This window comes from Nesoenas mayeri (assembly GCF_963082525.1).
Source record: "Nesoenas mayeri genome assembly, chromosome: Z".
Taxonomy (NCBI): domain Eukaryota; kingdom Metazoa; phylum Chordata; class Aves; order Columbiformes; family Columbidae; genus Nesoenas; species Nesoenas mayeri.
In genome coordinates this window covers 46,818,479-46,840,847 of record NC_137542.1, presented here as the reverse complement: position 1 = coordinate 46,840,847, position 22,369 = coordinate 46,818,479, and the positions used below count along the sequence as shown (strand labels likewise).

At 37.2% G+C, this 22,369-nt stretch overlaps 1 protein-coding gene across 1 annotated transcript in view; it reads right to left on the bottom strand.

The window, feature by feature from the left end:
• SNX24 (sorting nexin 24) overlaps positions 1-22,369 on the bottom strand; it is a gene marked incomplete at its 5' end in the record, with an annotated part of 93,785 nt that overhangs the window by 46,736 nt on the left and 24,680 nt on the right. The gene's annotated exons all lie outside the window — the stretch shown is intronic.

Here is a 22,369-nt window from a genome sequence, read left to right as displayed (position 1 = left end):
TATTTAAATGAAGACAATCTCAGCAGAAAAGGAATACAGAAAGGGTGCCTGGTCTATCTAGGAGTTCTTTGTTTTCTGTTTTGCTCAGAAAATGCTGGAAATAATTATTTCCAGGACAATAAGTGATGATGTTCAGGACAGATGATTACATCAAGACCCAAGACTTAGGCCAAATAAACAGTTATTTGCAAACTTTGCAAAAAGTTGTTATGCCTGAATGGAGAAAAAAAAGGAGTTTCTGTCACAACATAACCAGCTAGCACTGATCAGAGGAAACACACAGAAACCATGCTGGAAGAACACTTTATATTGTCCACTCGAACCTGCCTTTCAAATAGGCCAAAATGCTATACTTTCCCTGGCTAGATAAAGCACATTAGGAACAGACAGCATTTTATTTAATCCAGACTGAAATGTGTCTACCTTTGTTTGAATGCAGCATGCATGGGATTGCAGTCATTTCACACCAATGTTTACATAACCAAAATTAGTTCAGATCATTGTAATCCATCAAAATAACTTGGGCTATATGCTACTTCTTTGAAGAGGACTGTTTCTGTGTTCTAATCACTGCGAGCAGATGACCTTATTTGGGTGCATTGATTTCCGTCCCCCCCCATCTATTTTAGACTATTTTGGGAGAACAGCTATTGGCTATTAAACAATTTTCCTCTACAAGTGAAAAAACTCCAAGGCACCCTTAGGAATATATCTTAAGTTCAGAGTTGTAAAGAGCATCACATGCAAAGAAAAATCAATGTAGGCTTTTTTCTTTAGTTGAGACTTAACATCCTAATTATATGAGAGGAAAACATTATTTACATCTTATATTCTACACAGTGTATGAAAGAAATAGTTTTGTGAGGAAGAAAACTGATCACTGAGGAAAGCCACTGCTTCGAAGGAATTTCAAGGATAACTTAGTGGGAAGAATGGATAAAAAATATGAACCTAGTTAAATTAGAAGTGACCATGAGTCACTAGTTAAGGTGTTGCAACTGTTTTGAATTAACCTGATGTTAAATGTCCAGCAACTACAAGGAACTGATAACATCTACTTACACCTCAGTCACTGTTAGATTAGCCCTTTTGTTGGCTACAGGGTTTGCCAAGCAAATTGGAGAAGTTGAAGGGGCTCCTGCCTCAGCTATAAGCACTTGCTTGACAGGTAACTTTCTCATGAATCATGGCTTGGCTTGTGCAGTCCCATTTTGGCTTTAGTCATATATGTGCAACTTCAGAGAAACATATTTCCCTCTGAAGTCTATAAACCTGTCATTTCATAAAGGAAAATAGTTGGAATGTGGGGAAGAAAGGAAACATAAATCCCCCTGTGGACCTTATTTTCAAAGCATGTACCTATTTTGTTCTGTGTTCCATCACTGGTTAAGAAATTACAGAAATGGCTTTAGAACACCAAAAAGTATGAAGCATTTATTCAGCCTCTTTTTTAATCTTATCAAGGTTTTAATTACTGTTTGCATATCTTTTGCTAACAAAATGACACTGCAGAGTATATTTGCTGGTCATTTTCACAGATGACGTGAGAAGAGAGAACCACAGCATCCTCTGCACAACGATGTCATTTCCAAACCCACACTATCTGCTACCTTTACACCTTCAACTGGCTGTACCAGTATAGAGGCTTTAACTCTGCCTCCAACTATCCAGAGTCTTCATATCTAGCTTCAGTAGCCATCTAAAATTTACAAAGCTGTACAACAGATCTGTTACGCATGAGGTTGAAAATCACTGATTGAAAGCAAAACTCTGCAAATGGTTTTTCTAAACTACTCATTGTGGCACCTGTATTTCAGTAATAGTAAGCAATCTGTGATAAATAAGTGGACAATCTGTACATATTTTTGTTTAAAGCAAATCTAAATATTAAATTGATTTACAAAGTAACTTATAAAGCAGAAATGCAAGTACGTAAAATAACACATACTGTGCTTACGAACTTCACATTATTAAATAATTTTATTTAGACAGCATAAATTCCAGGTTTGATTCCTCACTGTTTACCAGATCACAATTCACAAGAGCAAACTAAAAATATAGAAGTGAGTTTCTGTGCCACTATTTCATATAACAACATGGCTTTGTGTGAAAGACAAAAAGATACATTAGCTTATAAGAGAGACAGGAACTCTTCATGGATTCAAAATAGCTATAGACAAATCTCACACAAATTTAACTGAGCAATTGCAGGCCCTGACATAAAAACAATGTACGGAAACTAGTGAACATAGACAAAAGTGCCAAAATAAAGACGGAAGAACTATGGGGAGAAAAATGCAACACTGCAAGGAAATTACTTTACTTGTAAAAACGTTCATGTTCTCTGAACAGATAACCCTGAAAAGACATAAGACTCTTTATAAGTGACAGTTAGTTAAATGAAAAATGCAATAATTAATCACTGAATAAGATAAGCAAAATGCTTTTCCCATAGTGATTGAAATAACAGAAATTATACCGCACTGAAAGATCTGCAGTTCATCCTGGCCAGGACACACGGGACCATAGATATGAAGACACCAATTAGAAAACTCTTTATGAGTACTATGAAACCAGAAATTACTCGCCTTTCTGGGTTACTACCACAAGAGTTACCAACGATGTTTGCACAAAGTCAGAACATCTTCATGCATGAAGAACATTCTTCCAACAGAACTTAACCCACATAAATGATGTATGGGACAAACACCTTTGGACTGGATATCATTATGAATAATGTTGATCCTTTACCAAACAGAATTGTGGATCTGCCACTGCAGTTCATAACCATCAAACCTACCATAGGGAATAGACTGCCTTAGCTTATTGAACTATTTGGTATACTGCTTATATAGAATTTGCTTAGCATAACTTGCTTGGCATAAGTAACTGTGTTTGCTTAGGCCAAAAGCTGTGAACTTTTGAACTTTCTGTGTAATTAAGCAAAGAAGGGCCTCAGAGTCAGTTCAAGCTTTTGATTGTTGGTAGGGAGCTTTTGATTGTTGGTAGGAGCTGCGTCCCTAGAAATAAGTAAAGGATCACAACAGCATGTTTTAAGGAAGACGAGAAACAGCAGAATGTAAGAACTTATTAATATTTTGGCTATGCTGAAGACTTATTTTTCTTTCTAGCTGCAGCTGCAAAATAACAACTGAAGGACAGGACTTAGACTAATGTCTATTCTGGTTGGTGAAAATCAACTGACTACTCACAAAGAAATTGCCCACCTGAATGAAAATGAAGGGATCCAATGAAGAATGAGGAGACCCCAGATTCTAATTTTACAATTGGCCTGAATAGACATGCAAAGGGTGGGAAGCTTAGATTGCAAGGGTGTAATTGTCCAGGGCTTTTTTTTGCTTGAGGTCCCTCTTCTGATGGCACCCATCTGGAGCTGCTCTATGTTGTGCCTTATAAATAAATTATTTCTTTAAGAAGAAGTTCTAGAATCCATGCCCTAGTCTCTGCTTTGGGAAACCTAGGGAACTTCCTTAACACCTGTGAAGGAAACCCTCCAAGAAGAATTCTTAAGGATTTTGTTAATAAGATAGTAAAAACGTTCAGGTCCAACTGCAAACCAGATTTACATATGTTTAAAAACATTTCTTTTTTTTTTTGCCTCCACTTTGTTCCAATGATACAGATTATATTCAGAACTTGGAAACCATTTTAAAATTTCTTATTATTAGCACATATGCCTAATTTTACCATTTTCCTGAATTTATCTGTTTCTGATTGTTAGCAAACCTCTAACAGAATGATCCCTTTTCACTATTTTCAAGAACACTGACATTTCTCTTCTTGGTGCAGAAATTGGACAGTACTATGTAATAACTACATTGGATTATATATGGGCAAACAACTGGCATTGTATCACTGTGAATTTCCAAGACAGAAAGCATAAATGGAAGAAAACAGGAATCAAAAAGAATGATCCATGCCTTCCTGTAAGCCCACCAGTGTTATAAGTGCACATTGAGAAGTGTATGGTAAATCAGCCAGGTATTGCCCTCCTTCAGCTCTTACCTATGTCAAATGCTTACACTGGGTACAAAAGGACATATTTTATCTGATAATTTGATGCAAAAACATGCAGCTCCAGTAAATCAGTCTCAAAAAAGCCAGAACGATCAGTTTAACAAAAAAACACAGACAAAAATGACAAACATGACCAAGAGTAGGGAGGAAAACTAACAAGAACAGTAACTTCTTGGCTAGGATTTCTATTAAATGAGAAATACAGAGATGGGACTTCTATATTAACTCATGGTAATTACATTAACTACAATGTTTATAACTATGGTAAATTCATACTATCATATTGCAAATATTTATACATGGAAAAATTAATTGCAAAGTGTACAAATGTCTGAAAAATTACACTTGAGAAAGAGATTTGGGGCAGCATCATTTAGAATGAGGAGATACAAAAACCAGAAGCAGAAAAAGAGAAGTTTACGAAAAACAGATACATGTCTAACATTCACCAGGAGAGAAAACCCCTCAAAATTCTACTACTGTGCTTTTCTCTCTCAAGAACAAGCTTACCAACACTAATTCTATTCAATATATTACTTACAGAAATAAATACATCCTTTTAGATGCCTCAGTATACTTGACAGAGTTCTGTCTGAGGAATAGTTAATGCATTCACAGTGTCAAGAAACTCAACCTCAAACTTTTGTCATGGCCATATGGAAGGAATTCCAGAGCAAATGAAATGACAGCTATGGTCCACAAAATACTAATAGGATTTCCACATGCTTAGTGTTTCATTATCATTCAGGCAATGGCACATTTTCTGTCTCAGTTGTGCTATGAGTAGAACAAGACCACAGCATATAGTAGAGATCAAAAGATTACTTTAAACCTATTCTCATTCAAATGATCAGGGAAAAAATGATAGTCTACAGAACCAACAAGAGCATGTGTGTGGTGGCAGTAGCCAGAGCTGCATGTAGCTGTGGCAGCAGTTGGGTATCTCAGGGTCTAAACGCCTAGTGGCAACACTCCATATTTCTGAATGCTCTCCACAACAGAGGCAGAGACAAGAATGGTGTTCAGAGCCAACTCAAACTTCATAGCAGCCTTGATAAAACTCAATCTTGCTATCCTCCAAATGAAAACAAATTAACTTATTCTGACTTCACCCTTTGGAATGGAGGGCAGCAAAACTCAGTTCTGTAGTGGGCACAGTGCAGCTCAAGGGCACAGAGACAGGCTGACAGGCCACGGAGGAATGAAGTGAGGGAAATCTCCCCTTTTCTCTCCCCATTTATGGAGTTATGGTACTCCCCTGTCTTATACGTACTGTTTACTTTGGGTTATGCCCACTGTGTCCACTTGCTAAGACTTAAGACCTTCTGTGCCTTAGGTAGGCTGCTTATAGTCACATATTTGCCTCCTCCCTGTAGTAATTGCTCTACCCACCCTACACAGGCAGCCCCTACTTTTTGCTTTTGCTCCAGCATGGTGTTCCTTTAATAAAAGGGCCCCTTACTGCTGCAGAACTCGGAAACAAATTGAGGCATTGTAAAGAAAGAAGCAGAAGAGCCCTGAAGAGCTCAGTTTGCTCCTTTTGGTTTGGCTAGGGCCCTAATAAGGGATGAAAGTGGTTGTAAGAGGCAGTAAAGCAAGAGAAGCCAAAGATTAGGTATTAGAAACTGCAAGTAATCAGTACTGGGGGGCAGGATGAACAGGGAGAGAGCTGTTCTTCCTAGCAGCAGCCCTCACACGTGCTGAACCGTTTTTACTGATGGCCACTAGAGCAGACAGAAAGCAGCAGCTGCAGATGGGCAGCTCAGCTAGTACAGATGTTTGGAACGCTGATCCTCACAGGCAGGCAGTGGGCCCACAGCTACCTCCACGTCCTTGCTGCCTCAAGCAACTGCATGTCTTGTCTGTGCTTCAACCTCCAGCCGTACAGCTGTACTCAAAACAAGTGAAACCACTTTTACTGAAGGGCCACAAAGAGATTCAGATCCATTACACTATCCATCATAAGATGAGCTTATCTTACCTAAAACCAGCTCAAAAATTGGGTTGGACCCACAAACAGCCCCTTTCCCCACCCCAAGCACTGTCATGTCTGTTACCTGAAATCAGGCTGTTTCACTAAGTTGCAGAACCAGAAAGAAAGAACATACTTTCATTAACTACAGAAAATAAGGCTTAATTTTATGCAATTATGACATTGCTTTGTCCAGAGCCTGTGAAGGAGAAAGACCACGTCAGAGAAGTTAAAGGTTCACTGCAGGATTTCCAGAGAGCATTCCCATCAGCTCCAGTCTGTGTGAAGCAGTTACCTGATCCCTCTTGGCCTGCATATAATACAACAAATACATTTTCTACTATGACACAAACCCATTGAGAGGATAACTATGTTATTTCATTGACTCATCCTGTTAAATGTCATGTTACTGTAATCTAACTTGGACATTCATTTAAAAAAAAAAAAGTGTACCTAAGAACAACCAAAAGCACATGTTCTTAAAAACATGGCTCCTACTTTGTCTCCTTAATAATTTTTTGTAACCTTCAGCCATTTATTTACTGAAAAATCTGTCTCTTCACTAACATTTACCAGTGTTACTGGTACCAGTACCTACGTAAACCAGACTACAGTCTACTCAAGAACCTTTCAGCATGCATGTCCTGGTTTTGTCTGCGATAGAGTTAATTTTCTTCATAGCTTCATATATGAAGCTATGTTTTGGATTTGTTCAGGAAACAGTGTCATAACAGAGGCATGTTTTAGCTTACGGCTGAGCAGTGCTTGAACAAAGTCAAGGTTTTTTTGGCTCCTTACACCATTCTACCAGTGATCAGGCTGAGGGTGCACAAGAAGCTGGGAGGGGACACAGCTGGGACAGCTGATCTCAACTGACCAAAGGGATGTTCCATACCATACGGCATCATGCTCAGTATATAAAACTGGGGGAAGAAGAAGCAACGGGGGGTGTCTGGAGTGATGGTGTTTGTCTTCCCAAGTAACTGTTATATGTGATGAAGCCCGGCTTTCCTGGAGACGGCTGAACACCTGCCTGCCCATGGGAAGTGGTGAGTGAATCCGTTGTTGTGCTTTGCTTGCATGCACAGCTTTAGCTTTACCTATTATACTGTCTGTATCTCAACCCATGAATTTTCCCAATTTCACTCTTCTGATTCTCTCCTCCATTGCACCATAGAGGCAATGAGTGAGCAGCTGCAGAGGGCTTAACTGCTGGCTGGGGTTAAACCACAATCACGCAGTTTGTCTTTCCCACCCATACTACAAAATAATTAAGGATATTCCCCCTCCTACACTTTTTTGCAGTGTGGGCCTCCTCCACTCATAAAATGGCATAGTGTTGGTAGAAACTGTGTGCAAAAGTCATGCATAGGACTAGACAGTATTGTTTCTGAAGATGGCCTTTGAGAAGCATATGCCTTATTTCTTAGGGTTTAGATGAAGAGGTAGTAAAGCAATTTAAACTGCAACCCAGTCAGACAGTTTTGTAATTCCTACAACATCGGAAGCTCAAGAGAGGCTTCTACAGAGCTGTCACTGTTGAATGAAAGAGTAGCTGACATATAAGAGTAAGTAGTTTTTTGATTTTTTTCAACTCTCCTTAAACCAATCTTTTCCAAACACATGGTTCATAAAATCCCATAGGACCTTCACTGTCATTTCCTGAAAAATAACTTACTTGACTTTCCAAGCTAAAAAGCTTCTCCCTTGCCAGTGAAACACTGACTATGGAAATCTAATTTGTAACCGAACCAAGAAGCTGCAAGATCTGACTTGCTTCTGATATTTTCCTTTATTAGCCCTGAAGAGCACAACTGTTACACAGATGACATCCTTTAAAAATCCCATTGTCACTGTGGTCACCTATTTGGCTAACTTCCTTACAATCAAACTTATTGAAAAATGTGTTGATCTTTTACTGAAAAAGGAAAAGTTCATAACACATCTTAATGCCTACAGCTACACAGACAAAAAAAAATAGCCTGCTCTGCTCTATTTGTCCATCTGGATTATCTCAGTGTCTCTTACCAGAAGTAACAGAACAACCAATTACAATAGTAATTGTTCAAGTAATAGTAATAGAACCACCACGAGTATTTTAATGGAAAATATGAACTTTCCAATAGAAGTAGTACATTGGGATAAAATACTTGAATACTGCAAAAAATAACCGATGGCAAAAGCATATTTACATGAAACAGATGAATTCTAAATTGGATGAAATATAAGGACTCTTCTACTTTGTCACAAAATCCTTTGCTATTTTATATGGAGAAACTACAAAGAATCCTCTCACTTCTCAAGGCAGGATGCAACTCCTAATCAAATGAAAGTGTGCCCATATTGCAGCCAACTAGCTGCAAGAAACTTCTTTATACAAGAAGCTAAGCATGAGTTTTTTCTAGAAACTTTAAGTCTGTGTTACTTTGCTTACACTTGTATTTACTATCTGGAAAACATCCAGATCACCTAAGACCTCCAAACCACAGATATTTTGTTTACAAACCAAAACAGCCCAACGGTGTCAAAGAACATACTAAAAAAAATACACACAGTGAGGTGATGAGCATTACAGTTCAAGGAAGCTGTCTTTACACTGTCTCATACTGGATGAATTTAGCCTTTTCCTCTGCTAGTGGCTCATAAAAACATATGAAGAGGAAACACAACATTATTTAGTCAATTTACAGTATACACAAGCTATTAAAAATCAGTTCCACACTCTTCATGGTAAATACCAGAGGAAAGAAATACTGTATATCCACCTAGCACCTTTTCTTATTAGGGTCTCTGCAGTAAAACAAGTAAGCCTCTGCTCCCCTTTACCTGTAAACGTAAGTAGTTCACCCAAATAATTTTTCAAAAGCAGTAGTCAAAGAAGGTTGCTTTTCTAAATGTCTGTTCAGCACAGCAAAGCTCCTTCACATATTACATTTAAATACTGAGATTAGTCTGTCTTCAAGCCCACAACAGAGGATTCAAATGCTATTCTGTTAATAACGAAGATGAGCAATCAGGATGGATGCAACATTCTCAGACACTTCTTTTCAAGGACTTAATCCATCGAAACTTTCACTAAACCAGCACTGGTTTGTCTTCCAAGATGGAAACATAATTACCTCTGCTATTGCCTGCCATCTGCCTTATTCTTACGTGCAACTGTCAGCACTATTTCAAACATCAGCACTCATTTCTGCAAGTAACAGTCATTGTCTAAATTTATCAGAGAATGCCATCCTGCTCACCAAAGATTCCCCTGACAGGTTAATCTCTTTGGAATGGTAATTCAAAGTGGGACAAAGAAATAAGCTCAAAGAGCTATAAAGCAGTTTCATTTCCTGCTAGACTAAGCCTGTTGTGACTGAAACAAGACCTGAAGCAGGTTACCAGGACGCAGTTATTGATACATCCAACTAGAGAAAATCAGATGATTCTTCATGTGTCAAAAAGGTGGAGAGAATGGAAGCCACAAACTCAGCACAACTACTAAAGAAATTGAATGAGCAGCTATCAAAAACAGTACCCCAAAATAATAAAATATTGTGCCCAAATGAAGATTTAAGTTTTTAAGCTTCTGAATTTACATGCTGTGACTAACAGGGCACTTGTATTGCAGTTGGCCTGGTGGCCACAGTGAACACAGATACTCCTGAGCCATGTTTGAACTAATTCAGGAACTGCTGACGGCATAAGAATAGCTGGAGCGTGGGCAGCACAAACTACAAAGCTCATGGCAAGGCCTGGACACAGCTCAGTGCCGAGGGGCCAGCCTGACTCTGTCACAGGTACGTCTGTGGGACTGAAGTCTGTGAGGTGCAGGTGTCCCAAAAAGTACAGCAGGATGAGTGTGAAATTCAGAGGGACTCAGGGTTCAGTTTTGACTTGAACACAATGGAAGAACGCAGGGAAGAAAGAAAAGTATTTCCTAGTTTGCTTTCCTTAGAGTTAGCGTATAAAGCACAGCAAGCAGCTGAATCACAGATGCTTCATGCAGAACTGTACTGGCATTAGTGGATAAGCTAGTGCAGCACAGAATTTGACTAAAACACCTAACTCTGAAAAAAAGGCAACATCTAAACTGCTCATGGAGGCTACATTCAGTACAATTTTGTCAACATATTTTATAGGTTCAAAATCAGTAGAAATACTAATATAAACCAATATGTAGGATGATATATGTAATTAAGATATCCTATTAGCAATTTTGCAATACAAGATTGAATAACCTACCAGACAACACTGGTTGTGCAATTAAATATTTATCATTTCAAAGACAATGAAAATTGATTCAGTGAGAATTATGTTAATTTGCAACTGGTCTCTCAGTCACTTGGAAGATAGTGAGGCAAACATGCCTGCACGTGTATTCAGCCAGATAAAGTACTATTTATCCAACACATTTCAGAAAGATTTTAAATAAATTATAAAATTATTCTGATTCTGCAAACATGGATATAAAACCCTGCATGCTACAAACAAAGTCACAGGCAACGGATGATTGAAAATTGTGCTAAATGTTTAATTGATGACTGTTGCTTGAAATGAAGATAACACAATATGCCAATCTCCCTGAGTGTTAACTAGAAGTATCAGAGTCAAAAAGCATCATTCATAGGTGTAAAAATCTGTGACTACCTTCTCCTCAAAGAAAAAAAATACTAAACAAACAGCCAAGCACAGACTACTGAAGAGCTCATCTGGCTTGAGCAATTCAGTAATAAAAGCCAGTAGATTCCTAAACGCAGCACTATGAGGAAATAGTATTTATATAATAATTTTTAACTGAAATTTGAGAGTCACATTTCTATGTCCTGATTCTTGAGTGTAAAAGAAATCTCCATTTACTGTACTTGAAAACTCTGCACGTTCATCACCTGTAGATACCAACCAAGACCCCTGCTGAAATCCATAAGGACTTAAACCCCTAAATTCAGTTGGACAAATTCAAGAGTACTATCAAGGAAAAAAAATAAGGACAGATAACAATAAGAAATTATTACAAACACAATGTGATACTGCCACTCCTCTAATTCTAAGGTTTCAAATTTTATTTTTGCTTTATTATGAACTTAATGAAAACTTCACTCCCCTATGCAAACCTCCGTGACTTTCCCAATTCTAATTTTTTGTACTCAATAGAATTTTTTTTGCCATTTCCATTCACAGAAAACACTGCCACATATAACTTCTTCAAATATTTTTTGTTATAAAGGCTCTGTTTTTCTGAGTCTCCATCGCCTCCCTGCAGAAGGAATGTAAACATTGCTTAGCTTACCTTAAGTTCTCAGTTGCAGCAAAAGTTGATTCTACGTATTTACAGAAAGTGCAACTTCTCTATTTACAAGGCAGAGAAAATGCAACTTACCTTACCCTATGTGTGTATGAGGTGTCATCTTATCTCCAACTGTCTCAGCAAGCAACTGCTCATTTTTCCATACTTTGTCCTTACTTACCTTTTGTTTCATCCATATATGTTTTTCACAGGTATGAAAACTGAAGCGGTATAGAAGGGACATTCACCTTGCATTCACCTTGCACCTTCCTTTTTCATGCTGCAGCTCACACACCCTACTGCTACTTTTAATTCTCAATAACATTTCAAGAGGTCCTGAGATGGAGTTAATTTAATCAAATATACCCTAGGCCTTTATGGCAGTGCTAGGAGCAATTAGAAGAATCTAATATTTCCCATTACAAGACTGTTCTCAGTTACTTACAGTTTTGCCAATCTTTAATTTTTGGGCTTAGATTTTCCATACTAGGCATGTGATTCAGAAAATATTTTCAGAAAGTTACAGCTGAGACAGTCCAAATACATACTTAAAGAAAAATACATTTTACTTTACCCATGCCAAAAAACCCAATCAAAAACCTGAAACCCAACCCAAAACAAAACCCAAACCATTTCATACAAATATCCCCAAGATATGGACAAGAAAACCAGAAAGACAGCTGGGAGGCAAATCTGGCTAACCTATAAACTTCTGGAAAAAAACTGACTCCTAACAAAACTTTGCACAGACTATGTGCACAATATAGGGGTTCCAATGGTATCAGCACTGCTGGTGGTCTGTTATTTTCACAATATTCAAATTCATTTGGGCTGAAAGTTTATAGCATCTCCACAAAGTCAGGGCAAATTTCAGGCCTAGACAATCCTTTTCGACAGTTCAGGAACTTCTATGATGTTAAGGAGCAGAAAAAAGATTGGAGGATGCTTCTAAGTTTTGGTGAGAAAGAGATGCTGGACAGGAATCTACACTTTGGCACAGGGGAACACCACTTGAAAAGACCATACCATGTTACCATTAAAATAAGCAGGTCAAGGAAGAGCAGAAGAAGGGGCTTTTGGCCTGAAATACTCCAGCTCCTGTAACCTTGAGGGCAACAACCATTTTCATCATGTATGAATCAGAAATGTATGTCACTGCATCTGCTTGCTGTGAAAACCCATTGCTAACACATGGTATACCTCCTCCTCTGTCCACTGCTGCTGAGGCAGCTGGATGATAAAAACTCAGGCACCGCTTAGTCCAGAGGTCTATACTAGGAACCTAAAAGCTCCATGTCCACAGGTTATTATATATTCCCTTCCCTTCATTCTCAGTCGCCTGCTAAAGCTTAAAAAGCAGGAAAAGGGGAAACCATTAAGAAACAAGGGTTGTGAATTCAAGTACTCGTATTTTCATTTAAAGTTTCCACACAATGCAACCCAGTATCCCTGCATATACTTGCAGACATCAGGCATACACTACTTTTCCCCACTCGGCGTCTGCTCAGATCAGTATACAGGACTGAAGTGTCATGGGAACAAATGAGCAAAGGACAACGTCCTTAGGGGCTCTTTCTATAGAAGAACTAAAAAAACCCCAAACAAACAAACAAACAAGCAAACATAAAAATCAAACCAACCAACCAACCAAAAGACAAAACTAAAACAAAACACATTTTAAAAGGCAGGAAAACCATATACATGGAAAGTATGGCCTTGAGATTAACGCACGTCATCACAACACTGTCACTTTGGAAAGTTTAGATCTAAAATCCAAGAACTTGTGCAATGCTGAACAACTTATTCTATGCTTTTTCCTAGAAAAACCTACTTAGAGCATCCCACTTGGGCAAAAGTCAGAGGCCAAAAGTTAAAAACCCAAGCCCTCAGACACACAGTGGATGTAGGGCAGAGATGTACACTGTACTCACACCCACACAGACAAACACATCCCACCTTGCATACTGTTGAACAGGGCCCTATTTTAGGACATGAGAAACTAACACTGACACTTATTTCCTCCTGATTTTGTCAAGAACAGCTTTCTAATAAGGACTGCACATAAAATGGGGGGAGGAGGGGAATCAAAAATACTCACCACTAAACCTGGCAAGTGCACACACAAGCCCAAATATCTGCCATAGTCAGCTCCTCCATGCACTGCCGGTGCTGGTATGTAGCTCATTTAACGTAAGTTGTATTGTTGCAGAGATCACTGCTGTTCTACACACAGATCCAGCATTTCTCAACTTCTCCTTCCAGGGTATATTAAATAGGTGGAGGAGGAAATAGAAGAGCTATTCCACAAAATGCAGTATTGATTTTTCTACTGGAGGAAAGAGACTCTTAGTCAAAAAATACGTCTTTGCTCCTCTACCTCATGAGAGAATAAAAGTCTCAAAAAAAGACAATAACCTGCAAAACTATGAACCACTGAAGAATTTTCTTATAGGCAGTGTTCTTCGCATATGTCAACACTACATAATTGAAAAATCATCAAATAGTATTCATCCTTCAGGTATTCTTGAAATACATAAAAGGAAAAAAGTTATTCTTCCTCAGAACTTCTTAATCACTGCAATTACTAACAAATACTGAATGAAACCAGTGAAGGATTTTTAAGTAAAACAAACTCCTCTTATTATTCTTTAAGACTACAGAAAACAGAGTAAACCAATTCATTATAATGTGCAGGTAAAAAACTGCTAGCATTAAAAGGGTGACATTTTCTTATGTCTGTATTATATGCCAGTTTTGGAAGATCTTGACCATTAATTCTCCATTAAAGTGTAACAGCCTAGTAAAAGTGAACATAACATTTCCGACAGTAGAGACTGATAGGATTTGTAATAGTCTTAAAGGAAGATATGAAGCATTACTGTAGTTTACAGTGATAAGATGATAGGTACAAAATAATTTCAGAAAATACCAGGACTTGAATGCTTTTGGACAGCTGTTGCTCTATGTACGTATTACCCAATATGTTGGGCTTCAAGAAAGTCTTCCCTCAAGATGTGTCACCCCATCAATCCAAAAAATAAATAGCTTGTAAAATTCTACCCATCAGAAATAGAAATATTGTAAAATGTATGAGTCTACTCTCAGATCTTTCTTTGCACTGAAAATATTCTCAATCAAATCTCCTATCATTTTTTTTAAAAAAAAACAATGAAAAATTACTGCGTGCAAAGCTCACCTAGTGTTTCTAGAAAAATAAGACTATTACCAGATCCAGAGCCAAATCTGGCCTATTTGATAGTTTCATCAGAAAGTCTACATTAGATAAATACTGGAGCAGAGGCGCAGAGAGGTAGTGCAGAAAGTCAAAACATGACAGGACACGACTCTGTGCAATCTGATCTATGTTGGCCCTGCTCTCAGCAGGAGTCGGGGTGCCTGGACCTCCAGGGGCCACTGCCAACCTAAAGGACTCTATTAGGATCCTATGGAAGTTCCTTCCAAGTCAGGAGAAGGAGTTAAAAATACAAAAAACATTGCTTCATTTTATGTGCTCATTTTTGGGAAGATAGTTGGAAGATGTTTGCTCTGTTACAAATTTGTACAGTTCTATATTATTGAGCAGGAACTTGCCCTTCATCTTTGCAGAGTAACTACCTTGACAAGTTAGATTTATTCTGCCTTATGAAGTGATATTCTGAACCTGTTGTTTCTGTGAAGATCCTGCTACAAAATTTTGAAGAAGGTGGGTGGGATGGGAGACAACAGATATTTCTATTAGCTTTAAGCTATTTCTCTTCTTAAGAGCCTTTCGTCATTCCCACCAAATAGCGGGACAAAAAACAGTCAGGTCCAAAAGTCACTGATCAAACAGTGACATTTACTCACAATTGAAAAATTCCTTCCTAAATTAAAAGTAATGCTGGTTTGCTCAAATAGCCATTCCAGAGAGTCAGAAGGGAATCCCAAGCATGCCTCACTTTTGTGGTGGGGCTCTGTGACTCTGGCAGTGGATTCTTATGTATTCTCTACTTCCATTCCAAACAAGGGTAATATTAGCTTGTATGGGTTCTACAAATAAGAGAGAAATTTCTCAGATTGCTGGTGATCTGAAAGTATCGTCTTAATTGTTATCACTGAACAGTATAGCACTCTGCCTCAACAAATGTTCAAAAACTAAACTGGAGCTCTCAGTAAGTCACATGAATTGCTAGATTAATGGTGAAGTTTATCAGATCACCAACATTTATTAATCATGCATTTAAGATTACATATTGATTCATACATGTATATAACACAATGAAAGCTACTATTTCAAATCTGTCTTATATGTTTAGGATTTAAGGTGAAGTTTCCAGTAGGAGAAGATGAATGCTTTTCAATCTTTGGAAAACTTCAAATCATCAACCTATGATAAGTAAAATTTAAAGTAAAATGAATTTAATACCCAATGAATAAACTGTATAAATCTACATAAGCAAAACTCTGTTTTCCCATGCTTATTGAAATTGTTTCATGGTGTCATAAAATCACAGAACCTGTACTCTATTGATGCACATCAATCCAAATCTCATGAAGACTCAGGGAAGACATGCCCAATTCTGTATGTCCTAAAATGCAGCAGAAGAAAGCATTATGAAGTCAACTACTATTAAATGTGTAGCATGTAAGTGGCACTGTACTGTTAAGTAAAAGTAAGGGTCTCCAAAAATGCTGAAGATATTAAAATAACGTTTGTTAGCATAGTGTCTATCTAAGACAATAAACGAAGCAAGGGCCAACCTCAAAACAGTACAGAAGACAAAAAGACACCTAAATTATCTTCATCAACAAAGCAGCTCAGTTACAACATGAAAATGGGAAGCATGTGGAAATAGAACAGTAAATAAACTTGGTTTAAAATACAAATTGTGTAACTACAAGCTTTTATAGCCAACTAACAATACATAACTGTGAGATGATCGATTTACTTTGCAAGATCTGTATACATTTTAAAGTTGTTTTAATTACTAAGTTAAGGTAGCATAAAGCATCCATTTTTTAATGAAGACACTGTGCTTAATAAATAAATAAATACATACATACATACATACATAGCCTGCTTGTAATAAAAGGCATTTAAAATATTTAACATATCAGGAATAGAAGTCTGAAGATAGATTTCATGTTTTTGCTTGTTCTTAAAATGGGAATTCAAATACCTTAATTTTTTGATGAAAAGTCCCAGTAGTGCATAAACAATGACCCAGTACCTTCTTTCTTCTATGCACTTCATACAAGCTTGCTCACAGTGCTATTATACCAACCTCAACAAACATTCTGCCATAGATTATGGTCCAGTCTAAAATAAGAACTTAAAACATGCTTCCTCTTTCCCCCACCTCCCATTTCAAGGTAGCTTAACGACTGAAAAGTTATACTTTCTAGACTTTTTGTTAATGCCAAGAAAAAGAAGTTCTCTGACTAAAAAAAAACCTCAAGTGACTTGCTTCCAAATCAGATTTGTACTGTCCCCTCTCAAGACACCTATTTACATGAAATCTCTTATAGTTTCTCTGCCTGTATAAAATGCAGATGCCACTGCACATCAGGCCTGTGTTTGCCTCTTTGCACAGACAGTCCAAAACAGTTTTCCTGATCTGTTTCAACTTGAAATGTTGTCAATATATGGATTGTCTTGCTTTCTAATTCAGTGAAAAATCTAGTTTTCCATTAGTCTCTGCCTTTCTAATTTTCGATACAGCTTTGCTAAATGTAATTATTAAAGGCAGATTCAAGAAAGCAATTACTGAGCTACTGGTTTGTATCTCTGAAGTCTTAATAAGGAACAAGAAGTTGAAGTGACACACACTGCAAAATCCGTAAAAAAAAAAAAAAACAAAAAAAAAAAAACCAAACCAAAAGAAAACCTGGCCATGTGTTTAATATATACAATACACAGAGAGAAAGCCCAGAATGGTAAGGAAAATTGCTATGATCAGTATATGTTTGGGGAGACAACACAACTTCCTGTTATCACAAATGAGTTTTAATCTTTGTATCACTGTGGAGTGATGTGGAGGATTGCAAGTGTATTTCTAGACTGCAGCAGAAATAGCTCTAGAAATAATTTTTTAAATATCAGATCAAGAGTGGAATTGTGAACAATGGGAAAGCAGCACATTACCCTCTTCATTTGGTGTTTCTCAATGTATTCTGGAAGCTACAGCATTTGAAGTGGTCATACTGGACTATGAGATATCTAATCTCACTTGCCAGTACTTGCAACCAAATATTTGAAGTAAAATAAAGGTGATTTAGTAAAAAATAATAACTAATAGGCATAAAATATGTAGTAGATTGTTTTAAACCTAATAAGTATCCTAAAGCCCAGAAAAACACTGAGTTGCAGCGGAGCCTCTTGCTACCTTCTAAAGAATTTCAGTAACCATTCTCAAGGTGTTTGAGTACAGACGCACAAGACTGCAGCTAGAGTATTTTCCTCCTATGTAATTATTTCTTCGACCTCAGAGGTCAATCACCTCCCTTTCTCACCCACAAAAAAGTGGGTAATAACTTGGCCACAATGAAGTCAGCAACAACAGTCCCACTTAACAGCTACATCTTCACACCACTCTTTGTGACAATTATACTACACATAATGATACTGTTGTAAAATAATTTTTGTCATTTTGCATATCAGAAAGAGTGACATTTCTTGTTTGCAAAGCAATAATAACCACTCTGAGTTCATAAGCCAAATTGAAAATGAACTCAAAATAATCTTCTGCTTTTAAATAAACATCAGCCTACACAGAGCTTTCCAGCAGCCGCCCTTTCATCACAATAGTTCATCACACAGTAAATTATTTAAGTATGTTAGCAGAGCAGCAATTAATGAATTAGCATCGCCTACTTTACTTCCCATTGTACTCATCGCAAATGTATAACAACACATGAACACCTAGCCATTCCTTATATATGACAAAAGGCAAGCCCCACCAAATAATTAACAATATAAGGTAAACATAGAGGTAAGACTGGATGTCTGAGATAATATGGAATACAGTTAACTCAGAGTGGTTTTCCTTGGCTATTCTTAACAAAGATGCATGTCCCTCACAAAGAAGCCTGGCCTAAGTTTTACAGTTGCAGATAACTATCATTTGAGAGCCCTGTAAAAAAACCTCCTAGAGATGTAGAGGAGACGGTAACTCTAGAGCCTGAACTAAGGAATCCAGAAACCAGTAGGAATCGTGACATCAAGACTCTCAGCTGAGACATCCTGTTATACACAGACTGTACAGTGAGTGACCAGTGAAGACTAAAGCTCCAGTACATATGCACTGACCAAAGCCTGTCACAGTGGAAGCGTAGCACCGAACTTGAGGGTTCTTGAGCTTTTCTTCATAAACATCATGCTTCAGTGTAACAGATCAGAACACTGAAGCTTATAATGTTATTAAGGTACCAAAGACTCAACTGGATATGATAGACAGGTAGCTTCATTACACACCTGTATACACATGCACACACTGACACACAAAGATAACACCCCTGTCTTTTCAGCAGTTTTGCCAGTGGCCAGGAGAGCAGCATGGAGGGCAACCTGGTAGCAGTGAGATTGCTATCACAGGTAGGCCAGAATACAGTTCTACCTGCTAATACACCAGCAGGTGTTACTTTAGATTACTAAAACCACACATTTTTTAGAAACTGATTTCATTTTACTAACATATTTACTTTCTCTTCAAAATCACAACTTCCACTTTTTCCTTCTTATTCAGTAGCCAATACAGTAAAGATGTTTATGCTGCATAGGAAGGATTCAACCAGCCCTCAAGACAAAAAGCCAATTACTATGCTCCTGCTCAAACAGCTTAAACATTTATCTAGCTCAAACCCCTGTTACAGAAACCTTCTCTCCTCCCAGAAAACTGTGGTCTGGAACTTGTATTGTAAACTTCTTATGGTAAAACTGGAGCAAGAGTCTCTTGCAGAGTGTAAGACCCATAATATAGTAACTATAAATGAAATAATAAATAGTACTACGCTCTCTGCTCTTTGTTCTAACTCCTATGGCAGCTGATCCACATTGGGATAATAAAGTATAACAAAAAAAAGTAAAATGGGAAAAATATTGCACATTTCATCTACAATTCCCCACTAAGAAATATAACTATTTTCTTCTTTACTCCCCTATTTTTGAAAGTTTTAAAATCTCCTTCATAACTAAAAAAAACCCCAACCAATCCAAATGCCTCCATGTTTTGATTTTGTGACGAATATAGAAGAAGTGAGTTCTCTGATGTTTCAAAAGAGTAGCATGCTAGCATGAATAGACTTTTTATCCATCGTACACCACCAAGGAGAACATTTTCAATATTGATTTAATCCTCCTTAACAGCAAGTAGGACTCAAGACTTAGTATCAAAAGACAAGAATAAAAGACAAGGTAACCTGTAAGTGGGCCATTTAAAACATTGTGTTCAGTGCTGTTCTGTAATATAGTCTTTTTTTTCCTCTTCATTCTTTTTGAATTATTTGACTTGTACAAGCCACAGTCATTTTGTTGTATGCTTACAGAAAATGAAAAATCTTGTCTGTAGCAATATCAAATCATTTATACACAGCAGACATCAGCTGTCATTTCTTTCTATCCAGGCAGTACTCCCACACTTCTCTCTTCAGTCTAGGTGAGCTGTCAAGTTTCTAGTTTCTGACGTGTATTTACATCATTCAATGACATCTGACAGTAGTGAAAGGCCACAGAAAACTGCTTATTGATCAGAGCAAAACTAGTTGACGGAGCAGATGAGGTTGTATCACAGAAATGCAGCCACACTCAGGTGATGACATTTTGCTCTCTTGTATACAAGTGCTTAATGGAATACAACTTCATTATATCATGCCACTAGTGCTTAAAGAATTGCACAGTTCTCATGAGTGTTTTGTGTAAGCGGTGATGAGGACAATCTATTTGTACTGGTACCAATGTATTACTAACCTGTTTTGTGCATGGACACTTGCAAACTCCCAGCCAGTGTGTCCTGATGAATATACTAAGAGACACTGAAGACTCAATCTTGCCAAAATCTAATTGAGTTGACCTTTTAAAAAAAGATGGAATTACCATTTAGGGAGCCAGAACTACTTGAGATTTAGTTCTGCAGACTTCTGTGCTGCTTAGTAAAGACATTTCAAATCACCATTTTTATGCTTGGGACTGGTACAGTTTCCCAATGGAAGCAATAACTGATCATTAGTATTTCAGAGGTTATTGTATCAACTTGCATGAGAGTCTTTCAAACTGTATTGATTTAAATGCTGAAAAGTTCTTGGGTAGAGGCTGAACTGTCCTGCAGCTAAAATATTCATTTTATCATTTTTTAGTTTCTTCTTTTTGTTATCTCGAATAGAAAATCATGTCAACATAAATTCATTTTACAGAGTAACTTGTAAGGATATAATTACAGTATACAAACATTCCTTACAGAATCTCTCTGCACAAGTAGTCCAACTGGAAAACTCAAAGCAGTTTTAGCACAAAGTAAATGGCAGTGATTCAAAAAAGCCAGCCTGTTACAACAAGTACCTGAACAACTTGAAATCATGAAACTTCTAGGGGTACACTGATCACAGCACAGACCTCAGAAGAACTTGTTCTCCATTCTATATCTTACAGTAGACAGAAGCAGTAAGTCTTTGTTTCAAAGAAAAAAATGCAGAGGGGAAAAAAGATGCCGATGGTCCAAAAGTCACTCTTCACAACGGATAAGTGTTCCTCAGTCTCTCTAAGTTAAGCTTTGTATTCAGGCTAACTACTTATAATTGAAAACAGTTTTTGAATTCAAATAAAAACTACTGGCCACCTCAGACACTCAGAAAATTCTTTCAATTTCAAGCAGAAAGAGATAAAAGACTCAGTTCTCAGAGAAGGCATTTCCTATCCCTTCACTTAGACAAGCAGCATGAGATGAGAGCTTGACTAAATCCAAGTCCTACATAACTAGCAAAATCCAAGCTTTAAAAATAACAGAAATGCAAGTGAATAATGTCTTAAGCAAGCAGAGTACATATTTTGCTATTTCTCAGTAGAAACAAAATGGACTACCTAAAGCTTACTAACAATGGAGGAAAAAGATGACAGCAGTCTTGCTATTTTCAGTTTAGTTTTATCACTGAAACTTCTTTCAGACAAAAAGAATAACTATTAGAAGCATCTTGTTCTTTTCCTGATGTTTTTGCAAAGCACTTGCTGCAAAAAATCTAGAAGAATTTTGCTTTCAGACTGCAAAAGAACCTGAGGTAAACCGAAATATTAAGAGGTCATCTGGGTAAGTTTGGATCAAGTTTCAGGTACAAAGCACTTACTTTTCCCATTGTAATAAAACCTCCCAATTTCTGCTCCAAAGAAAAATAAACAAACAAACAAAAAAGAAACAGCACAAAGTTACAAGACTGAATTAGTTTATTAACTCTGGCAAAACACTTTTTCTTTCCCTTTTCTTTTTGGTGTGTGGGTTTTTTTTTTTGTTTTTATTTTTTAGTCAGAAGCAGATTAATTGATCTTACTGAAACTTAAGAATTTCAATGTGTACTAATTACTTGTGATGGAAAATCTCAGTCCAGAAGCCAATATTTTATTTACAATGATTGAGAATAATGAAACCAAGGACTTGATCTTACCAAATGGCTTTCAAATATATCTTCAATATTTTTCCACATCTAACGTGCTACACAACTAACAGAAACTGTGTCATCTAAGATACTATGGTCAGCTGTCAGCATTTGTTTGCACATATACAAAAACATGCATATTTAATATGTACAGATCTAAGGGGAAAACAGGAAATAAAAAAACAGTCAGACACTCAAGGTATGTGATGCCAAATGTCTGAAAAGCAAACTCTCTCTAATCATCTTGAAGTTAGTGGGAAGAGGAAGTACTCCAGACAATGGACAGTATAGATAGCATGCTATTTTATGTATATTTTAGAAACTTACTTTAGAACTACTTTCTTTTTTTAAACAAAGAAACTGAAGACAAATAAGTCTTCTGTATTCTGCCATAAAATCCTTTACTACAGAAGCTTTTATTTGTAAGAACTCAAAATTATCAAGAGGACTATCTTTAGACAAGAAGTTGA